At 48.3% G+C, this 21121-nt stretch overlaps 2 long non-coding RNA genes across 2 annotated transcripts; both read left to right on the forward strand.

Annotated features, from left to right (window-relative positions):
• Positions 1 to 2593: 2593 nt before the first annotated feature.
• On the forward strand, positions 2594 to 6220 carry LOC310689564. Its single transcript, XR_014517498.1, has 2 exons — positions 2594 to 5376; positions 5624 to 6220. It is a non-coding gene; the product is annotated as an uncharacterized lncRNA (long non-coding RNA).
• Positions 6221 to 12678: 6458 nt separating this feature from the next.
• Positions 12679 to 14665, forward strand: LOC310689529. Its single transcript, XR_014517450.1, has 2 exons — positions 12679 to 13046; positions 13789 to 14665. It is a non-coding gene; the product is annotated as an uncharacterized lncRNA (long non-coding RNA).
• The last annotated feature ends 6456 nt before the right edge of the window (positions 14666 to 21121 follow it).

The following is a 21121-nucleotide window of genomic DNA, read 5'->3' on the forward strand; positions in this document are numbered from 1 at the left end:
GGGGAAAGGAAAATTTTGAAACAAAGACAAAAAAATGATAAAAAGAAGGGAAAAAAGACCAAAGATTTACATGACCTTATATCTATAGGAAAAACTAGTTTTTAAAAAAACAACACATGTACAAAATAAAATTATATGTTGTTCTGACCTAATTTAACAAAGACAGGCGTCTCATCCCAGGTCTGTGCTTTCCTGACATAACTACTACTTACCATTAAATTGTATTTTAACTTGGCAGAACGTTCTCTAATATTTATTGCAAGCAACATTCCTGAGAATTAAGTCACTACTATTCGCCAGCCTGTGGGCATTCCAAACTAAAGAATAATTTATTCCCCAAGCAACTCAGCATTTTTTCAAGCGGAAGAGCTGAATGTGCAGTCCCTATTAATTATGCAAAAATGCACACCTTTTTTTCCCTTACCTTTCCTCTTTCTCTTACAGTGATGGGTATTTTGAAAAAATTGTTCCTGAATAGCAGTTGCTGGAGTGGAAGAGGGCTGAAGTGCTTGCGAACCTGCTTGACCGCTGGAGGAAAGAATGCCTAACTAGACAGGACTTCAGTCTGATCAAAGGCAGCTGTTCTTACATTGCAAGACTGGCATCATGGAACCAGCAGACAGTGAGGCTGGCAAGCTCTGGTTAGCGCATGGCATGGCTTCATGGCACATCTTCGTGGCAAACAGTACGTTTCCGAGCACAGTTCAAAGTGTTGGTGTTGACCTTTAAAGCCCTTAACGGCCTCCGCCCAGGATACCTGAAGGAGCATATCTACCCCCACCGTTCTGCCCGGACGATGAGGTCCAGTGCCGAGGGCCTTCTGGCGGTTCCCTCATTGCGAGAAGCAAAGCTACAGGGAACCAGGCAGAGGGCCTTCTCGGTGGTGGCGCCCGCCCTGTGGAACGCCCTCCCATCCGATGTCAAAGAGATAAACAATTACAGTCATATCTCGGGTTGAATGTGCTTCGGGATGAGCGCGTTCGAGTTGCGCTCCACGGCAACCCAGAAGTGGATCAGGGGAACACTGTGAACATAGTTTACCTTGATTTCAATAAGTTCCTCATAATATTTTTACAGAGACGCTGGTTAAAATGTGGGCTGGACAAGGTAAATGGCAAAGGTAAAAGCCCTAAATGGCCTCAGTCCAGTATATCTGGAGCGTCTCCACCCCCATTGTTGAGCCCGGACACTGAGGTCCAGCTCCGAGGGCCTTCTGGCGGTTCCCTCCCTGCGAGAAGTGAGGTTACAGGGAACCAGGCAGAGGGCCTTCTTGGTAGTGGCACCCGCCCCGTGGAACGCCCTCCCACCAGATGTCAAAGAGAACAACAATTACCAGACTTTTAGAAGACATATGAAAGCAGCCCTGTTCAGGGAAACTTTTAATGTTTGATGTATTACTGTATTTTAATATTTGGTTGGAAGTCGCCCAGAGTGGCTGGGGAAACCCAGCCAGATGGGCGGAGTACAAATAAATTTTATTATTATTATTATTATTATTATTATTATTATTATTATTATCTTGCTCATTCTTCGTGAACACCAGAAAAACCTGCTAGATTAGGCCAGTTGTCCATCTAGTCCAGCATTCTGAACTCACCAGTGGCCAACCAGCTGCCCCTGGGAAACCTGCAAGTATAATCCAAGCACAAGAGCCTTGTGGTTTCCAGCAACTGGGATTTAGCAGCTAATAAAAGTTTGGGGGCTCTTTTTGTTGTGTATTGAGTCAAAGGATTTTATATCTGTATTATTATTGTCTGTATTTGCATTAGGGTAAAGTAACTGCCTTTTGGTTCCAGGGGGTACAGCTACTATTGGTTCATTTAAGCTGCTGTATTTGGATCCTCTGTCTTATTGGTTTCCTCCAAAAGGCAGGACTGTGATTGCCTGATATCGTTCCCTCCAAAATGTATCCTTTCTAGCTAGTCCCCTGTCCCTATAAATGTAGCTTTCCCCTCCTCAGGCTTCAGTCTTGTTTGCTGTAATAAAGAAGTGTTACTAGAGAACTGTCTCCAGCATATTATGTCAGGAGAGCTGAAATCACAAACCCCACGTCACAACACTTTTGTTTGGGGATTCCATCTTGTTCCACCTTGTGGCAGGTGGGAGTCCTGTCGCGACAGTCTCCAATAAAGACCAAGCCTACTGGCTGCTGTTTTGCTCTGGTATTCCTGGCTGGTGTCCTTGTTTTTTTTGTCCAAGGGAGCCCTCAGATCTCTCCGTTCACAGTTGCTTCTCCCGAAATGGACTCTGCGAATCTCTTCTTTGGGAGGTGGGTGTCGTGCAGGTGGCCGGAGGGAGCTGGATGCGAAGGAGGCAGGTCCCAGCCTGTAGCCTTATGAGGCTTTGCCCTCGGGTGGGAAAAATATTGCGCCCGGGAAAGGGAAGTGGGAGTCAACAGACACTCAAGGAATAGTTTCAGAGAAAAAGCTTTATTTCTACCATCCATGAACTGGTAGAAGGAGCAAGTGTGATAAGTCACAAAAAGCATGCACGGGTTCACAGTCATGTGCGCAGAGCATATATACCCCTTCCAGTTCCCTCCCCCTTTCTTTATTTTTTTATAAAAAAATTTATTGGTTTTTCACAGTTTTTATTGTAGCCTTATTAATCCATGGGTCGGAATAATTGTTGCACCCGAGCAGAGACAAAAGGAGCCAAACAACACCAGGGGGTTAATCCAGAGAAAGAGCGTTTTATTCTGCCATCCGGGGGGGCAGAAGGCACCTGTGTGATTCAGTTCACAAAAGACAGGCCGCGCCGAAAACATTTTACAAGCAGGTTTTATCCTTTTTTCAAACCCCTTTTTTTCTCTCCCCCTTCACAGATTCTTACATAGAAATGTTGCTTTTCGTTCTCTGGCTCTGTTCCCGGAAGTATGTTGCAAATCAATGTACCAGGACAAGGTTAGCTTGGATCTGGGAAGCGAAAGCTTTACTGTTCTCAGCTCTGAGTTGTTACAGCGTTTTTGTTACAGAGAGGACTGCTTAGCTCATGCTTTTTGTCTTAGAGGAAAATGCAGTTTTTAAAATGCGTACTCCGAGGCCTGGCTGGGGGGGGGAGATTCACAAACAGTTTTTAGGGCTTTCTGGGGTAACCCTAACTGTACCCCTTCATTCCATACCTCTCAATTTTGGACAGCCCTTTTCTTAAAAGGGCTCGTCCCAGGAAGGCACAGGCTGATATTCTCGGGTCAGAGCTATAATCTGGGGCCGAAGCATGCGAGAAATCATATTGCGTGTCATTGTATGCAAGCATTGCAGGAAGCAAGGTACAGAAAAGCAAAAAAATTAGCAAAATGAAAAGTGGGCCAAGCAGCAGTAAAAACAGGCCTTTTGCCCATCCTAGGTTTGGCAACCAGTCAAGCCATGACATGTCCCATCCCTCCCAGGTTTGGGTAGGAATATGGGCCACTGTTTCAAGTCCTGCTGCCAAATTACGAATGGCCTCACCATGATCAGAGATGTTAAAGCAACAGGCCCCACCTGTGAGATTTAACGCTGCACAAAAGCCGCCATGTTGCGCCAGGAGAAAGTCCAACGCTAATCGGACTGAGAGAAACGCATTGCGTGTCTCATCCAATTGCGTGGCAATTAGCCTAAGGGCCGTGGCTGTCGTGTTAGCAACAATCTCTACCACTGCCTGGAGTCTGATTACGCGGTTCAAGTTATAGATTGGCCCCCTTGCTCCAGAGATTTTCTCTCTCCGATTCCATGAGGCTGGAGCATAATGGGCCAGTATCCTTTCCGGAGGCCACTGATTTTTTTTTTTTTGCCCCAATTCTGGGAGCTGCCACCTGCAAGTGTTTCCAGGTCAGCCGAACGCCTCCGTCTAGGGGGTGCAGAGGGTATCTGGTCAGGAATCCACATGGGGGGTATTAAGTAGGCTGGAAAACAGACCCCATACCATCCTCTTGGGAGGGCATGATAGGCCTTCCTGCCACACACCCAGTAAACATCCTGACCATGGGCAGATATGGTGCCTCTCAGCAAGCGGGCCAGGCATGCAGTCAAATTGGAACCAGAAAAGGTTCCTGTCTCGGACTCAGGCATGTTAGTTGGGGCTGGGAAGATACGATCACAGTGGGAAGTGCCCACATAGGTCTGAGCATCACTTGCGTCATTTGATTTGTTGACACAAAGGCAGCCAGTGATCCTGTGAACCTGGAAAGGGACGGAATGATTCCATAAAAAAAGAATGGTTGCCCAGAGGCTGGAAGGCAACAAGTGGAGTTGTAACCAAGGATTCATTCCAAGGCACAGGGAGGAGTGGCATTCCTTCCAGAGCATCTACAGGGGCCAGAGTGCAGACGGCACAATTGGTCCGATTTGCAGAGAACGCAACCATCTCAGCAACCTGAATCCACTTATTATATGTGTGGTGGGCCCCCCACGATTGCAGCAGTTGTCTGGTCACTGTGAGTGGTATTGGCATTTCAAAGGTCAAAGGCAGCAGAAATACCAGCACGGGGACCCACAGTCGTATTTGAGCCATTGTATGCACGGGGAGGGGCTTAGGTAAGTGCTAGAGAGTGGGCTGGGGTGTAATTACGCTGAAAGAAAAGACACCCTCCTCTGCAGGGGTGGCATAAAGCAAACCAGGCCCAGGTACCTTCAATAAAGTTCAGTCATGCAAAAGGAAAGAAAAGAAAATGTGAAAATGTCCTCTTTCAATCCATGCTGGATTCTTGAGCCGTGCAAAACGCCAGCGTCCAGGAGTGACGTTTAGCAGGGCTGTAGTCTGGTGGGCGTCGGGTCGTCTGGTGGGCGTTGGGCATCTTGGGTCCCTTCCAACAAGGCTGGAGCGATGTCTGGGCGTCTGGGTCCTCTTCACCTGGTTCATAGGGATGCAGAGGTATCCTGGCAAAAGTCCACCTGTTAAGAGAAGAGATAACAAAGACGGCAGCGATTGCACAGAACAAACTGATAGATAACATTAGCACATAAGGTATATTAACTCAAAAGGGGATGCTTGGCAGGAAACTTCGCAAGGGGTTAACAGTTCTGTTCCTTGGGTTAAGTTTGCCAGCCGAGATTTTTCAAAAGTCTTATTTGTGTGCTCTAAGTTTCAGAGCTCTCGTGGCCTGTAAGCCATGTTGCAAATTTCAGATGATTTGCCAGTGTCTGTATAAAGAACAATGCGCTCCTTGCTTCTGGCAAAGTTTCAAATTCCTCAAAGTATCAATTCCTATGCCGCAGCTCCTTTCAGAGTAAAATTGCACATTAAAAAGAAAAACTTGACAAAGTTCACAGAAAGCATTCACTTGCTTTTTTAAGAAAGTCACTTTTCCAGGTTAGTTCTTGGGGCAGGGGGGTGGGTAACCCTTGGCCTTCTGGTTTATGTGGCGAAACTGTAAATCCTGAAAGTGTGAGGTTCAGGGTAGCTGGCTGAATGCAGCAGTGTCCTTCTGAGATAGCTGCCAAGAGATAAGCTACTCCAAGCACCTGGCACAAGGGAAAAAAAGCTGATGTCCTGTTACTTTCATGAATGTTAGAAACAGTTAGTTTACTCGCTTCTAGCTGCAACAGTCTTTTAGCAAGAACAGAGATGAGAAGAAATCATTTTTGAGAAATCTTATTGTTCCCAGCCTGCTTTCCAAAATTACTCCTGGAGGCTCATTGTGCAGCTGAAAAAAATCTCTCAGATAATTTCGCCATATTTGTAGGCCTTTTCGCTGCCCGTCTCATGCCTTCTAAAACATTTCTGTGATAAGTCTCTAAGGCCGCCCTTCCCTCTGTAGTATTGTAATCCCAAGGGGGGGGGGGTCCTTCTGGGGTAAGAGACCTCAATTGCAGCGTCAGTATTATTTGCTGCCTCGAGCTGTTCCCTGGCACAGGCATTTACCTTGCGGACCTCCTCAGTGGTCAGAATTGTGTCCAAAAGCTGACTTACATCATCATAAGTAGGCATATAGGTTTTGAACACACCTTCAAAAAGTCTAATTATTTTTGCAGGATTTTCCTCAAAAGAAGGATTTTGATTTTTCCAATTGCAAATATCGGAGCTTGTAAAAGGGACATGCTGAATGGTAAAGGTCCTTGGGGGTCGAACACCCTGATCATTTGGCTGTTCCAAAGGATCATACACTTGCCTGAGAGGGGCCACCACAGTGGGCTTGGACAAAGCCTTCGATTTAAGTGTCTCTACATGTTTTGTTGCCCTGTCCCACGCTGTTCTCAAAACCTTTTGCTTTTTTTCTCCAATTCTCATCCTGGCACTGGGCTGCTTCTAGAACCCAGGGGGCCACATCCAGTTCTGTTTTAAACGGTTCTACATACTGGAACACTCTGTCAGACTGCTTACTAGTCCATCTTATCTCTTTATCTAGAGTTTTTCTGAAGTCATCATCATCATCATTATCATCATCACCTTTCTCTTCACCTTCCTTGCTTACATCACAAGGGGGTTGGGGAGGGGCAGAGGGGGGAATCTTCTCATTTGGGTCCTCAGTCTGGGCATTGGGCGGAGAAGCAGCCCTATTTGCTCCCAGATTTGGTTGCCTTGGCACAGTTGCTGCATATGGTGGTGGTGGGGTAATTATCTCCTCTTCTAGGACTGGCAAAACTGGTGGCTTTTTAACTTGTAAGTGTACTGAACACAGTTTGACTTGGGCAGTCACAATTCTATTTGTCCGAAGCCATGAGGGATTTTGATCCACATTGGCTTTCCAGAGAGAAATATAGGGAATCTGATCTGTGTGGGCCTTGAAAATGTTACTCCATAAAATGTTGACCAAGTTTGGATCAAAGGATCCTCCAGGAGGCCATTCTGGTAAATACAAAGTCCAGTCAACTTCACATAAATGTTGGAGTCTGCTTTTTTTTGAGTTTACATCCCCACTCTTCTGCTTTCATGGCACTTTTCCAGTTTTCCAGAAAGCTCTGTAGTGGTGTCACAAGAATTGTTTTACTGCTTTTATTTCCCATGACTCTGGGATCCTGGGGACACTGGGACACTCAGCCCTCCTAACGTTATTTATTTTTTCACTCAGTCACAGGCCAGACGTTGCTGTCAACGTCTCACACACTCAAAACATTCACTGGAGTGTCCCCACACGCACATTCAGAAAAACCCATGCACCTCCCCCAATCCCTTTTCCCCCAAAAAACCACAACCGGCAGCGCTTCACGACTTCGACCGGGGCCCAAGAGCACCCCTCACTGCTTCTTCTGGGCACAAAACCAACCACAACCGGCAGCGCTTAGACTTCGACCGGGGCCCAGCAGTACCCTTTACTGCTTCTTCTGGGCACAAAACCAACAACCAACCATAACCGGCAGCGCTTAGACTTCGACCGGGGCCCTAGCAGCACCCTTTGCTGCTTTTTCTGGGCGACACCAAAACCAGTGGCACTTCTTCTACCCTGCTGGCGGAGCTGATCAGGCTCTCTTTTTGCTCGCACCTATCCTTGTGGAGCTTGCTCCCACCTATACCCTGTGGAGCTTACCTTTTTTCTCGAGGTACCTTCTTTCTGCACGGCCGTTGCTCTTTCTCTCCGTCACTTTGTCGCGTGTCCACTCAGGAACGGGTGGCCAGTTCCTCCCACGAAGTTGGCAGGATGTGCACTGGAACTGCTGACCCGGTATCCCGAGCTGCTCGCCTTGCAGTGACGCCCTGGACCTCTTTGTCCCTCGATCTCGGGGAACGTGCTTTTCCCGGCCAATGCACCAGAAATAGGTAGCCTTATTAATCCATGGGTCGGAATAATTGTTGCACCCGAGCAGAGACAAAAGGAGCCAAACGACACCAAGGGGTTAATCCAGAGAAAGAGCGTTTTATTCTGCCATCCGGGGGGGCAGAAGGCACCTGTGTGATTCAGTTCACAAAAGACAGGCCGCGCCGAAAACATTTTACAAGCAGGTTTTATCCTTTTTTCAAACCCCTTTTTTTCTCTCCCCCTTCACAGATTCTTACATAGAAATGTTGCTTTTCGTTCTCTGGCTCTGTTCCCGGAAGTATGTTGCAAATCAATGTACCAGGACAAGGTTAGCTTGGATCTGGGAAGCGAAAGCTTTACTGTTCTCAGCTCTGAGTTGTTACAGCGTTTTCGTTACAGAGAGGACTGCTTAGCTCATGCTTTTTGTCTTAGAGGAAAATGCAGTTTTTAAAATGCGTACTCCGAGGCCTGGCTGGGGGGGGGAGATTCACAAACAGTTTTTAGGGCTTTCTGGGGTAACCCTAACTGTACCCCTTCATTATAAACACAAACAATACACAACACAAACAAACAAACAAACAAACACACAAACAAACATGTATAGTTTCATATCCTTTTTTTCTTAAACCTTACTTCACCGACTTCCCCATACCTCCCCTTTCTACATCCCAATTTCCAAATTTGTTTCAGCAAATCCTAGCCCTTGGTTTTATCAAATTTTCCCCTTATTCTTTTCTTTTACTTAATCTTTTACAGCTGTAATCCCCTTTTTTTTCTAAAACCTCAACATTTTAGCATTCATTAATTTTACAATATTTCTTAAGATAAATTTTGAATTTCTTCCAATCTTCATCCGCCGTCTCTTTCCCCTGGTCGCGGATTCTGCCGGTCATTTCAGCCAGTCCCATATAGTCTATCACCTTCATCTGCCATTCTTCCAGAGTGGGTAGATCTTGAGTCTTCCAATGCTTTGCGATGAGTACTCTTGCTGCTGTGGTAACGTACATAAAAAAAGTTCTGTCTTTCTTTGGCACCAATTGGCCGACAATGCCCAAGAGAAAGGCCTCTGGTTTCTTAGGGAAAGTACATTTAAGTACCTTTTTCATTTCATTATATATCATTCAGTTCCCTCCCCCTTTCTCCTCCTTCCAGAGTCCTGCCCATGAGTTCCTCTGAGCATGAACAGAAAGCTGTCTTGGGACTATTATGGACTCTTGGCACCCTTCCCAGGAAAGGGGAATGAAAGCCAAGGGGTCGAGGAGCCCTGGTGCTTCAGCATGTCCAAAGACGTTGCAACTAGAATGAGATAAGATTCAGTTCTCAGGCCTGAGTATTCTTGGCAATGACAGAGCCTATTCATTAGCCTTTAAAAGTAACATTTTGCCTATGCACAGCATCTGGTGAGGAACAGTTTTGAGGCCTGGGGTGATTTCACAGGCAGGATTTGGGTATCCTGTCCCTTCAAGCCCTTTGGGTCGCAACAAGGGCCTGCTGTGCTGGCACCGCCTCACACTCCCAATCGCTACCTCCACACCCAGCCGAGAGCAAAGACCATCTCTGGTCGAGTTAAAGTTACACATGGTGTTCCCATTACATAGGAACTGGTGATCTGCTTCATCTTCAGGGTCCAGACGGAGGTTCCCTGGGTGGCAGGTGGACTCCATGGCACCCTCAGACACCTTCCTTGGCACCCACCAAGGCCCCCTGACCTTCCCACTTTTTAAAGCTTTCCCTTAAACTTGTTAGTTTTTGCAGTGCTCCAAAACCATTAGTTTTTGGAGCTGAGGTGTTATTGTTAATTATCCCCCCCCTATTTTACTCCACACCTTGATTTTCCATATAATAAACTTCATGGCACAAAATATTGGTTTTCAAAAAGACCTTTATTTTTTAAAAAAAAAAGTTAGAAAGGCATTTATTCATTTAGAAAACTGAAGCTGGCTGGCTTAAGTCCTGTGGTTGGGCAACTGTCCCTGGAAAATAGGAGCACTTGGAGGGTTTGCTTTCACTGGGGGGTCCTTTTACATTACATTCCCTCTGAATTCACGCCCCTTATCTCCAGCCACCAATAAGTGGTGGGGTGACAAAAGCAGTTGTGATTTCTTTTGATTTTCTTGGCAGCTACGTAGGCGAGATGAGCCCAAGAGCCCAGAGGGCGCAAATGTTGGCAACTCGTTTCTGTGTCCCCGGATGGCCCTGTCTGGCCCCAAACTACCAGGGTTCCCCCCAAAAAAACTGCCTCTTTCCCCTCATTCACCATGTCCGCTTGTGACATCACAGGAAGTTGGGGCACCTCAGCAGTTATTAAAAATGAGGTGCCCCCCCATTGTGAGGCCAGGGAGGGCTGTGCAGATGTTTCCCCAGCTGTGGCCATTGGCTACCAACTCCCTGTGATGTCACAAGGGGATGCAGCCCCCTCTTCCTGTGACATCACTACCAGGGAGGGGTATCCTATGATCCTAGAGATTTCTCATATAATAAAAATATGACACAATACAAAGATTTCTTTTCAGAAAAAGTTTATTTAGAAAAAACATGAGAAAGCCGTTTATTTAGAAAACAGGAGCTGTCTGGCTTAAATCCTGCAGTTCTCCTCATGACTTTCATGGCTGGTCTCGGGGGGGGGGGGAACCTCGCCGGCTCCTGAAAGGCAAAAGCAAACCGTTAATGGGATGGCAACTATCCGACAGCGTCCACCCAGACCCCTTGCCGTCTCCTTGCTCCACAGCATCCCAACGCCAGGCAATCACCTCCTTCCGCTTGCCAGCTTGCCGCCACCATCTGGACATCATTTAAATGCAAATCACAGCTGGTTTCCGCCTAGGGGCATTCACCCGCTGCCCTAGCGGCAGCTTTCCTCCTCGGTTTGGCTGCCTGTTAATAAACAAACTAGGCTTCCAAAACCACAGTTTGCACCCATTTCGACAGGCGTAGCCTCGCGGCATCCGCTAGCCTGAATGCAAACTCTTCCAGCATCCATCCACCACCAACAGCCTGGCCAGGTCCATCGCCAGACGTAAGCCAGCTTCAGAGCTGAATATCGGCCGCCTTCAGGTAGCGATCCCACTAGCAAGTCAACTGGAACTTGCCTTCTTGCTCCACAGCATCCCAACGCCAGGCGATCGCCTCCTTCCGCTTGCTAGCTTGGGGAAAACCTTGGTCTTGGGGAAAACCTCGCTGGCATTGGATGTCCCTGAAAGGCAAAGGCAAACACGTTGATGGGATGGCGACTATCACAGCGTCCACCCAGACTCTTCCACAGGCTTTGGTCTGACAACTTCATCCCTGACTGGCCTGCCCCGTCAAGGCAGGTTGCAGAGGTGGAGGGCCACCAGTTTGAAGCGGTAGATCCACATGGGACTACACTGGTTTCCCTGCTTTCCACCTCTAGGGCTGTGCCGGGTAGTTTCCCTCCTCGCTTTGGCCGTCGACGTAAGGTCAAGAGCTCTACGAATGTCAGCAAGCTGACAGTCTCAAAAGGTAGGTCTGTTGACCTTAGGTTGAGGGCCAAAGACAAAGGTGAATGTCACCAGATAGCGTTCACAAATGGATCGGCCAGCTTCACAGGCTCTCGGCCTGCACTGACATCCCCAAATGTGAACCTGGCTTCACCAAGGCGCCACCACTAGAAGCCGATGGGCAACTCTCCCTCACCACAGAATTCGCCAAGGGACACTCACCCGCCGCCAAAGGGGCAGCTTCCCTCCTCGGCTTGTCCGCCTGTTAATAAACAAACTAGGCTTCCAAACCCGCTTGCATCCCCTCGGCCAGTCTTGTAGCCTTGCGGCATCAACCAGGCACTGAATGCAAGCCTTCCGGCAATCCGTCCACCACCAACAGCCGCGCCAGGTCCATTGAAACACCTCCCCCTGCTTCAGACCTGAATTTCATCCACCTTCAAGTGCGATCCCACCAGCAAGTAAACCTCAACTTGCCTTCTCCTTGCTCCACAGCATCCCAGCGCCGGGCGATCACCTCCTTCCTCCGGCCAGCTTGCCCCACGGGGCAGGGGACCACCCGAGCTGAGTGCCTCCACTGAGGCAACTGCCTCGGCCTTTGACTTGGCCAGCATTTATACCCTCTCAGCTGCCCAATGTTTTTGTGACCTCACAATGGCAGCATCTGGGGAGGCATCCCCATCACCCCTCAGACCTCACAATGAGGGGCGCAGCTCAGCAGCCATTGGCTCCTTGGCTTTTGACCAAGGAGATATATAACACCCCCCTCCCCAATTTGTGCCAGTATCTGTGAAGGCCACACCGGAAACCCAGGGGGGCAGGAGGGGGGCATTTTTAAGCCCAGTGGTTGCGCTTCCCTCCACACAACACTGGTCAAATGAACAAATGAACAGAACAATGAAAGTGAGTCTCATCTATGCACAGAAATCTTTTCAAGGAGTGACAGGCAGGGAGAAAGTTATCATCTCAGGAAAAAAACACCTTTTCATCAATCAATTATTTATTGTATTTGACTAAAAGCCATTAAAGAACCAGTTCCAGAAGCAGCCAATCCAATAAATCCTATTAAGGAAGACCCAGAAACAAGCAACTATTTACAATAACTCAAATTAATGAATTCCAAGAAGGCTGTTTTATATGTGACAAGCATCTCAGTCAGGTAATAGCCAACCTATTTTCACTTCTGGGTTCTGTCCCTTTAGCGGTGCCAACATCTTTTCCAAAAATCTCTCTGGGGTTTTGATAGAGCTGACCATGGAGTATGCAATGGAGAAGATCTTCTGCTTCACTGACCCCACAAATAAAGAATCTCAACTGACTTGGAACTTTCCTGTCTCTTCCATCTAAGACTGATGTGGGCATCCTTTGAAAGTGGAGAGCTGAGGTCTGGCAATGGACCTGGCACGGCTGTTGGTGGTGGACGGATTGCTGGAAGGTTTGCATTCAGTGCCTGGTTGATGCCGCAAGGCTACAAGACTGGCCGAGGGGATGCAAACGGGTTTGGAAGCCTAGTTTGTTTATTATTTGTTTGTTTATTATTATTGTTGTGTGGAGGGAAGCGCAACCACTGGGCTTAAAAATGCCCCCCTCCTGCCCCCCTGGGTTTCCGGTGTGGCCTTCACAGATACTGGCACAAATTGGGGAGCGGGGTGTTATATATCTCCTTGGTCAAAAGCCAAGGAGCCAATGGCTGCTGAGCTGCGCCCCTCATTGTGAGGTCTGAGGGGTGATGGGGATGCCTCCCCAGATGCTGCCATTGTGAGGTCACAAAAACATTGGGCAGCTGAGAGGGTATAAATGCTGGCCAAGTCAAAGGCCGAGGCAGTTGCCTCAGTGGAGGCACTCAGCTCGGGTGGTCCCCTGCCCCGTGGGGCAAGCTGGCCGGAGGAAGGAGGCGATCGCCCGGCGCTGGGATGCTGTGGAGCAAGGAGAAGGCAAGTTGAGGTTTACTTGCTGGTGGGATCGCACTTGAAGGTGGATGAAATTCAGGTCTGAAGCAGGGGGAGGTGTTTCAATGGACCTGGCGCGGCTGTTGGTGGTGGACGGATTGCCGGAAGGCTTGCATTCAGTGCCTGGTTGATGCCGCAAGGCTACAAGACTGGCCGAGGGGATGCAAGCGGGTTTGGAAGCCTAGTTTGTTTATTAACAGGCGGACAAGCCGAGGAGGGAAGCTGCCCCTTTGGCGGCGGGTGAGTGTCCCTTGGCGGATTCTGTGGTGAGGGAGAGTTGCCCATCGGCTTCTAGTGGTGGCGCCTTGGAGAAGCCAGGTTCACATTTGGGGATGTCAGTGCAGGCCGAGAGCCTGTGAAGCTGGCCGATCCATTTGTGAACGCTATCTGGTGACATTCACCTTTGTCTTTGGCCCTCAACCTAAGGTCAACAGACCTACCTTTTGAGACTGTCAGCTTGCTGACATTCGTAGAGCTCTTGACCTTACGTCGACGGCCAAAGCGAGGAGGGAAACTACCCGGCACAGCCCTAGAGGTGGAAAGCAGGGAAACCAGTGTAGTCCCATGTGGATCTACCGCTTCAAACTGGTGGCCCTCCACCTCTGCAACCTGCCTGGACGGGGCAGGCCAGTCAGGGATGAAGTTGTCAGACCAAAGCCTGTGGAAGAGTCTGGGTGGACGCTGTGATAGTCGCCATCCCATCAACGTGTTTGCCTTTGCCTTTCAGGGACATCCAATGCCAGCGAGGTTTTCCCCAAGACCAAGGTTTTCCCCAAGCTAGCAAGCGGAAGGAGGCGATCGCCTGGCGTTGGGATGCTGTGGAGCAAGAAGGCAAGTTCCAGTTGACTTGCTAGTGGGATCGCTACCTGAAGGCGGCCGATATTCAGCTCTGAAGCTGGCTTACGTCTGGCGATGGACCTGGCCAGGCTGTTTGTGGTGGATGGATGCCGGGAGAGTTTGCATTCAGGCTAGCGGATGCCGCAAGGCTACGCCTGTCGAAATGGGTGCAAACTGTAGTTTGGAAGCCTAGGTTTGTTTATTAACAGGCAGCCAAACCGAGGAGGGAAGCTGCCGCTAGGGCAGCGGGTGAATGCCCCTAGGCGGAAACCAGTTGTGATTTGCATTTGCATTTAAATGATGTCAGTGGACGCCCTAAGCTGAAGCTGGCTGATATTTGCAGGTGTGGACCAGCTGGTAGTGAGGAGGGTAAGTTGGCCGTTCGGCAGCTCGTGGAGGCGTCTAGGTGAAGCCAGTGTTCACAAATAGACGCCAAGGGAGGCCGCAAGGCTGATGAAGCTGGCTGCTATCTGTGAACGAAAACTGGTTTTCCTTCATCTCCGGGAGCCTGCCCATTGTGCAGGCCTGCCAGGGGTGAAGTTGCTGGGCGGAAGCCAGGGGAGTCTGGGTTGACGCTGTCGGATGGTGGCCACTCCACTCATCTGTTTGCCTTTGCCTTTCAGGAATGGCCGGAGCCAGCAAGGTTTCCCCTGAGACCAGCCGTGAAAGTCATGAAGAGAACCGCAGGACTTAAGCCAGACAGCTCCTGTTTTCTAAATAAGCGGCTTTCTAATTTTTTTTCAAAATAAATGCTTTCTGAAAAGAAATCCCTGTTTTGCGTCATGTTTTTATTGTATGGGAAATCTCTAGGATCATAGGGTACCCCTCCTTGGTAGTGATGTCAAAGGAAGGGGGGGTTGCACCCCCTTGTGACATCACAGGGAGTTGGTAGCCAATGGCCACGGCTGGGGAAACATCTGCACAGACCTCCCAGGTCTCACAATGGGGGGGGGGTCACCTCATTTTTAATAACTGCTGAGGTGCCCCCCATTGTGAGGCCAACGAGGGCTGTGCAGATGTTTCCCCAGCTGTGACCGTTGGCTATGGACTCCCTGTGATGTCATAGACATCTACCAACTTCCTATGATGTCATAAATGGAAATGGCAAATGGGAAAGAGGCAGTTTCTGGAGGGGTGTGTGGGAGAGCAGCCCTGGTAGTTTGGGGGCAGGCAGGGCTATCCGGGGACACAGAAACGAGTTGCCAACATTTGCGCCCTCTGGGCTCTTGGGCTCATCTTGCCTTCGCAGCTGCCAAGAAAATAAAAAATCACAACTGCTTTTGTCAACCCAACAATTATTGGTGGCTGGAGATATGGGGCGTGAATTCAGAGGGAATGTAATGTAAAAGGACCCCACAGTGAAAGCAAACCCTCCAAGTGCTCCTATTTTCCAGGGAGAGTAGCCCAACCACAGGACTTAAGCCAGCCAGCTTCAGTTTTCTAAATCAATAAATGCCTTTCTAACTTGTTTTTTTAAATAAAGGTATTTTTGAAAACCAATATTTTGTGCCATGAAGTTCATTATATGGGGAATCAAAGTCTGGAGTAAAATAAAGGGGGGAGGGAAATAACACCCCCGCTCCAAAAACTACTGGAAGAAGCAAAGATCACTAGTGGCGAAGCAATGATTCTTCAACATCAACTTTGTTGGACTGGTCATGTTGTGCGGATGTGTGATGATCGTCTTCCAAAGCAACTATTCTGAACTTAAAAATGGAAAGCGTAATGCTGGTGGTCAACAAAAGAGGTTTAAAGACTCTCTCAAGGCAAGTCTTTAAAAATGTAGTATAAACACTGAAAACTGGGAAACACTGGCCTTAAAGAGCTCCAGTTGGAGAACAGCCTTTCCCAAAGGTGTCATGGGTTTTGAAGACACTCGAACTCAGGACACAAGGGAGAAATGTGCTAAGAGGAAGGCACGCTTGGCAAATCCACACCATGATCAGCTCCAGCCTGGAAACCAATGTCCCCACTGTGGAAGGACGTGTGGATCCAGAATTGGCCTCCACAGTCACTTACAGACTCATTGTTAAAACTGTGTTTATGGAAGACAATCTTACTCGGCTATGAGGAATTGCCAAAGAAGAAGATGAAGGGCACTATAGAAATTTAATTAATAATAATAATAATAATTTAATAAAAATAAATAAAATACATATATCAGAAGCAAAATTCACATGTCTCTTTCTACACAATGCACCAGCAACATAGCTGTCAACCTTCCCTTTTTTCGCGGAAAATTCCCTTATTCCAGCGCTGTTTCCCACTGCTATCCCGGATTGTTAGATATCCTGTAGACTGTCCCCGGAGACAGGTGAGGCTGCTGATCCCTTACTTTCCAGGCTGCTGATCCCTTATTTTCAAATCCGAAAGCCCAGGGAGAGAGGGGAAAATAGTGGAAGTGAACAGCTGGCTTCGCAAATGGTGTAAACAGGAACGGTTTGGATTCTTAGATCACGGACTGCAGTTTCTTGAAGATGGACTTCTGGCAAGCGATGGGCTGCACCTCACAACGGTTGGGAGGAATGTTTTTGCCAAAAATCTCAGAAACCTCATCAGGAGGGCTTTAAACTGACTAATATGGGGGAGGGAGACAGTGCTCCTGAAGGCAGGAGTCTATCAATTGATGAAGATGATCATCCAAATGTCATAGGCCAAATGGAGCAAACAGCACACAGACCTAGTGGTGGGAGGAAAAAATCCTTAAATAAGAGACACGGGGGAATGATTAATGGACTTCAATGTCTGTACACTAATGCGCAAAGCATGGGAAATAAACAAGATGAGCTTGAGCTCTTGGTACAGCAAACTAAATATGACATAATAGGCATCACTGAAACCTGGTGGGATAAGTCCCACAATTGGAATGTAATAATGGAGGGATACAATCTATTTCAGAGAAACAGACCAGACAAGAAAGGAGGAGGAGTAGCGTTATATGTCAGGGATGTGTATACCTGTGAAGAGATCCAAGATTTAGAACCTCAAAGCCAAAGTGAGAGCATTTGGGTCAAAATTAAGGGAGGGAAGAATAACAGTGACCTCATTGTGGGAGTTTACTATAGATCCCCAAGCCAAACGGAGGACATAGATGATGCCTTCCTGGAACAGATGGCCAAGCAGGCAAAAGGAAGGGAGATAGTAGTAATGGGGGACTTCAATTACAAAGATATTTGTTGGATGTCAAACTCAGCCAAGAGCATCAGGTCAAACAGATTCCTCACTGGCCTTGCAGACAACTTCATTGTCCAGAAAGTGGGAGAAGCAACAAGAAGAACAGCTATTTTAGATCTGGTCCTAACCAATGTTGATGACCTGGTTAGTGGGGTAGAAGTGGAAGGATCATTAGGCGCGAGTGATCATGCTCTTCTGAAGTTTACTATACAGCGGAAAGGAGCAGCCAAGCATACTAGGACTCAATTTCTTGACTTTAAGAAAGCCGACTTCATAAAACTTAGGGAAGTGCTGGGTGAGATCCCATGGACAGTAATACTAAAAGGAAAGGGAGTTCACGATGGCTGGGAGTTTGTTAAGAGGGAGAGAGTAAAAGCACAACTTCAGGCAATACCAATGAGACGGAAACATGGAAGGTGCCTGTCAGGGAACTGCCATCAGAGCCAGAGGGAGAGGGAGGGCTCCAGAGGGATTCCGGAGAGCGTCCCGGGAGGGAGAGAAGCAGCACATCTTCTGGGGAAGGAAATCAGTGTAACACCAGTGGAGAAGGGGGGCAGATGGGGGAATCGGCGAGGTGGCTCCAAGACTCCTCACTGGGAACCAGTGGGGAGAGCACAGGTCCTCCGATGCCCACACCCTCCCTGCGCAGAAGGCTTCCGCGCAGGGAAGCTAGGCGGAGACTAGGCGTCAGAGAGCTTATTTGCTGGAAGAAGTTCAAGAAACGCCCACTAACGGATTCTGCCAGCGACTGAGACGGTCACGGGCGCGTGGCTGTCCATACAGAAAGGGTTCATTCAGGCAACCAGCCAAGGGTGGCGTAGATTTACACACAAGCAACCTCTAGAACCATTACAGTGCCTAAAGAAGCCAGGGTGGCTATCTAAAGAACTTTTAACTGAGTTAAGATTAAAAAAGGATGTGTACAAAAAATGGAAAAGGGGGGAAACCACCAAAGAGGAATTCAAACAAATAGCCAGCATGTGTAGAAACAAAGTCAGAAAAGCTAAAGCACAGAATGAACTCAGGCTTGCTAGAGAGGTTAAAAGCAACAAAAACAGCTTTTATGGGTATGTCCGTAGCAAAAGGAAGAACAAAGGAACAGTGGGGTCACTCAGAGGAGATGGTGAAATGCAAACAGGGGACACAGAAAGGGCTGAACTCCTCAATGCCTTCTTTGCCTCAGTCTTCTCCGATAAAGAAAACAATGCCCGACCTGAAGAATTTGGAGCAAATGATTCAGCAGAGGAAACACAGCCCAGAATAACTAAGGAGATAGTACAAGAATACTTGGCTAGTTTAGATGTAATCAAGTCTCCAGGGCCAGATGAACTGCATCCAAGAGTATTAAAAGAACAGGCAGATGTGATCTCAGAACCACTGGCAGTCATCTTTGAGAATTCCCAGAGAACAGGCGAAGTCCCGGTAGACTGGAGGAGGGCAAATGTTGTCCCTATTTTCAAAAAGGGGAAAAGAGAGGACCCAAATAATTATCGCCCAGTCAGTCTGACATCAATACCAGGGAACTTTCTGGAGCAGATCATTAAGCAAACAGTCTGTGAGCACCTAGAAAGGAATGCTGTGATCACCAATAATCAGCATGGATTTCCGAAAAATAAGTCATGTCAGACTAACCTGATCTCGTTTTTTGACAGAATTACAAGCCTGGTAGATGAAGGGAACGCAGTGGATGTAGCCTACCTTGATTTCAGCAAGGCATTTGACAAGGTGCCCCATGATATTCTTGTAAAGAAGCTGGTAAAATGCGGTCTTGACTATGCTACCACTCAGTGGATTTGTAACTGGCTGACTGACCGAACCCAAAGGGTGCTCATCAATGGTTCCTCTTCATCCTGGAGAAGAGTGACTAGTGGGGTGCCACAGGGTTCTGTCTTGGGCCCGGTCTGATTCAACATCTTTATCAACGACTTGGATGATGGACTCAAGGGCATCCTGATCAAATTTGCAGATGACACCAAACTGGGAGGGGTGGCTAACACCCTAGAGGACAGGATCACACTTCAAAACAACCTTGACAGATTAGAAAACTGGGCCAAAACAAACAAGATGAACTTTAACAGGGAGAAATGTAAAGTATTGCACTTGGGCAAAAAAAATGAGAGGCACAAATACAAGATGGGGGACACCTGGCTTGAGAGCAGTACATGTGAAAAGGATCTAGGAGTCTTGGTTGACCACAAACTTGACATGAGCCAACAGTGTGACGCAGCAGCTAAAAAAGCCAATGCAATTCTGGGCTGCATCAATAGGAGTATAGCATCTAGATCAAGGGAAGTAATAGTGCCACTGTATTCTGCTCTGGTCAGACCTCACCTGGAGTACTGTGTCCAGTTCTGGGCACCACAGTTCAAGAAGGACACTGACAAACTGGAACGTGTCCAGAGGAGGGCAACCAAAATGGTCAAAGGCCTGGAAACGATGCCTTATGAGGAACGGCTAAGGGAGCTGGGCATGTTTAGCCTGGAGAAGAGGAGGTTAAGGGGTGATATGATAGCCATGTTCAAATATATAAAAGGATGTCACATAGAGGAGGGAGAAAGGTTGTTTTCTGCTGCTCCAGAGAAGCGGACACGGAGCAATGGATCCAAACTACAAGAAAGAAGATTCCACCTAAACATTAGGAAGAACTTCCTGACAGTAAGAGCTGTTTGACAGTGGAATTTGCTGCCAAGGAGTGTGGTGGAGTCTCCTCCTTTGGAGGTCTTTAAGCAGAGGCTTGACAACCATATGTCAGGAGTGCTCTGATGGTGTTTCCTGCTTGGCAGGGGGTTGGACTCGATGGCCCTTGTGGTCTATTCCAACTCTATGTTTCTATGATTCAATAATAATAATAATAATAATAATAATAATAATAATAATAATAATAATAATATTTTTTTAGTTATGCCCCACCCATCTGGCTGAGTCTCCCCAGCCACTCTGGGCGGCTTCCAATCAAGTGTTAAAAACATTACAGCATCAAATATTAAAAACTTCCCTAAACAGGGCTGCCTTCAGATATCTTTTAAAGAGAAGATAGCTGCTTATTTCCTTGACATCTGAAGGGAGGGCGTTCCACAGGGCGGGCGCCACCACTGAGAAGGCCCTCTGCGTGGTTCCCTGTAACCTCACTTCTCGCAATGAGGGAACCGCCAGAAGGCCCTCGGAGCTGGATCTCAGTGTCCGGGCAGAACGATGGGGGTGGAGACGCTCCTTCAGGTATACAGGACCGAGGCCGTTTAGGGCTTTCAAGGTCAGCACCAACACTTTGAATTGTGCTCGGAAACGTACTAGGAGCCAATGCAGATCTCTCAGGACCGGTGTTATGTGGTCCCAGCGGCCATTCCCAGTCACCAGTCTAGCTGCCGCATTCTAGATTAATTGTAGTTTCCGGGTCACCTTCAAAGGTAGCCCCGCGTAGAGCGCATTGCAGTAGTCCAAGCGGGAGATAACCAGAGCATGCACCACTCTGGCAAGACAGTCCGCGGGTGGGGAGGGTCTCATCCTGCGTACCAGATGGAGCTGGCAGACAGCTGCCCTGGACACAGAATGGACCTGCACCTCCATGGACAGCGGTGAGTCCAGAAATACTCCCAGGCTGCGCACCTGGTCCTTCAGGGGCACAGTCACCCCATTCAGGACCAGGGAATCCCCCACACCTGCCCGCCTCCTGTCCCCCAAAAACAGTACTTCTGTCTTGTCAGGATTCAACCCCAATCTGTTAGCCGCCATCCATCCTCCAACCGCCTCCAGACACTCACACATAAGCAATTTCCAAGCCTATTTGTGTCCTTTGTCCCTGCATGGCAAATGCAAAGGCGTGCAGATCGCCTCCCCTTTGCAAGGCAAGGGGGTCGTGCAATTCTCCCCTTTTATTCTCCTTCATTTCCTCCCCTTGCATGGGAAATCTTCCTTCCCCGCGACGTTTCCTAGGCGGGCGGCTGTGGCGGCTCCGCCGACGGGCTATAATCCCCCCCGATCCCCCTTTTCCGCCACGGCCCAAAAGCTGAGCGGCCCCAAAAGACATGTGCTCCAGGTGAGGCTCGAACTCA

This window comes from Podarcis liolepis, assembly GCF_965112155.1.
Source record: "Podarcis liolepis genome assembly, chromosome: 12".
Classification (NCBI taxonomy): Eukaryota; Metazoa; Chordata; class Lepidosauria; order Squamata; family Lacertidae; genus Podarcis; species Podarcis liolepis.